This window comes from Martes martes (assembly GCF_963455335.1).
Source record: "Martes martes genome assembly, chromosome: 11".
Lineage (NCBI taxonomy): Eukaryota > Metazoa > Chordata > Mammalia > Carnivora > Mustelidae > Martes > Martes martes.
Window position 1 is genome coordinate 56,406,276 of NC_137899.1, and position 2,698 is coordinate 56,408,973.

Genomic DNA, 2,698 nt, shown 5'->3' on the forward strand with positions numbered 1-2,698 from the left:
TGTCCTGGACTCAAAGCCTCTCTCGTCCCTACCCCACCCCACTTTTTTTCAAGGAGAAAACCTATTTCCCATCAGGTAGGGATAGCTGCCTCACTGGGTGGATTTATGAAGCTGGATTCTAATTGCACTACATAGAGATTTTCAGTCTACCCTTCTATGGTACCTGGTGGCTCTTAATTTCTGAGGATTTTCAGCCTCTCTAGGGACATCAGTGTGCACCTTTCCAGAATGTGACCTTCCTCCTCTCTGCTAAGTAATTTACTATTCCACCAAGCACATTCAATCTTCACAAATTGTGGTTTGAGATTATGGTTATTTGCTGGTATAATCAAAGATTGTGTTTTTTGCTTGTTTCCCCTTACTTTGAGATGATTTTTCAAGAGGAAAGGGAGGCAGAACTATTTTTACTTTGCCATCTTGAGATTAGAAGTTTCCTTTCTGTGACCCCACTCTTGATTTCCACCAACCCGGCCCTAATTGATCACTACTGAATTCTGCATTCCTTAGCCCTAGGCTCCCATTGTCTCCCACTGTCTCATGAGCACTCACCTAGATGATCTCAACTGAGATCTGGCCTTGCCTACCTTTCCACCTTCACACAGCGCCATGTCCATTCTCATTTAAGCTTCAGCCACCACTGGCATTATTTTAGGTCTTTGATCCCAGCAGAGTCCTTACACATGTTGGTCTTTGCATAGACAAGAAAGTCAATGGCCACAAGGCGAAACTGGCTAATATAAGGGAATTGCTCAAAATAAGTATGGATAGTGAGAACCAAGTTTCTCACTATCAAAGGAGGAAGTTAGAAATACAGGAAGAAAATAAAAGAAATTCTGTGATCTTGGGATCAAACTGGAGGTTATCAGTATAAACTCATAATTTCTAATACATATACAGAAATATGTATTGATGTAAACATATTTCTCTCTATAGTATGTATTTCCTAGCAACGTCCACAAAAGGGCTTGGGAGCAAAGACCTCACAACAGCAATGAGAAAATTTGAAGCTCAGATCTTGGCCTCTAAGTACCATTGAAGGACCCAGGACTGCTGGGAGAAATGGCTGATCCTAGGAGTAGATCAGGGAAAGTATAAGATTGAGCCTGGAGCATCTTTTGGGCCAAGGAGTAAAGAAGTGTTCAAAGAATTAATGGGGTGTGTCAAAAAACAAAGGTTAGAGGTCTCTCACTGAGGATGATTTGAACCTCAAAATAATGACAGTAATAGATTGTAACCCACTGAATAAAATTGGAAAATTGGAGGCCATAGTGATAGGAATAAATAAATGAAAGAACCAAAAAGCTTGGGGAGGAATGGCACATTTATGCTTTCAAAGTATCTCCTTACAAAATCCTTATTAATAACAAAGACAAAAAGAGTCATTGTAGTAGCTCAGCAGACACCATCTTAACCGAGTGATCAAAGTAAACACCTCAGGTAATGGGATAAACAAATTGTGCACAACCTGAGAGGTGCAATGTAAAGGCCATAACATCATGTCTGCAATAATCCTGCCAAAGATGCTTAATCTGAATCCAACCACAAGAAAATAGCAGACAAATCTGCATTGAGGAACTTCTACAAAGTAACTATAGCTGTAATCTCTAATAGTTTTAAGGTCTTGAAAGTCAAGGAAAGACTGAGGAAATGTTCCAGGATGAAGAAGACTAAAGAAATACAAGTAAGGCTAAATAAAGAAAAAAAATATGAATAAGACAATAATTCTAAACTGGATCTTTTTCTTTTAAAGACATTGGGACATTTGGCAAAACATGAACAGAATCTAAGGATTAGATAGTAGTTATTCATCAATATTAACATCCTGATTTTGGTGATTGTACTGTGGTTATGTGGGAGAATGTCTTTGTTTATAGGAAATAAAGTATTTGGGTGATGGGGTATCAGGTCCGCAATACAGTCTCTTATACTGTATTTGTAAATCTTCAATACATTTCAAAATAAGTGAATTTTTTTTTTAAGTAATCTCTACACCCAGTGTGGGGCTTGAACTCACAAACCCTGAGATCACGAGTTGCATGGTCTACTGCCTGAGCCAGCCAGGGGCCCCACTTGACTTTTTTTTTTTTTTTTAATAAACTAGGTTTAAATAAACTTGGGCATAGAGATTACTTAAAATAAAAACTTTAAACTACATTGTAGCAGTTATTCCCAGTGCTTTTGTAGCTTCCACTGTATTCAAAATCCAAAGATGCTAACAAGAACAATGGCCAATCATCTTAAAACACCAGGGATAAATCTACATTCCAACAAAGTCATATTTATTGCCTCCTGGCAACCAAGGAGACCGTGAACCAGAGGAATGGTAGGGGTGTCTCACCCTACGAAGGAAAAGACAACTGTAAGATTTGCGGGCTAGGTGGATTTTAGGTAAGATTTTATAAGCTCAAAGCAAAGCAGAGCTCTGTGTAAAGGCATCAACATCGGATCTGGACTGAGAAGTGGATGTGGGGTCATGTTTCCTTGGAAACTACAATTTTTTTTTTCTTTTTAAGATTTTTTTTTTAAAGATTTTATTTATTTGTTTGACAGAGAGAGAGATTACGAGCAGGCAGAGAGGCGAGGAAGCAGGCTCTCTGCTCGACAGAGCCCCATGCGGGGCCCGATCCCGGGATCGTGACCTGAGCGGAAGGCAGAGGCTTAACCCACTGAGCCACCCAGGCGCCCTCTTTTTAAGATT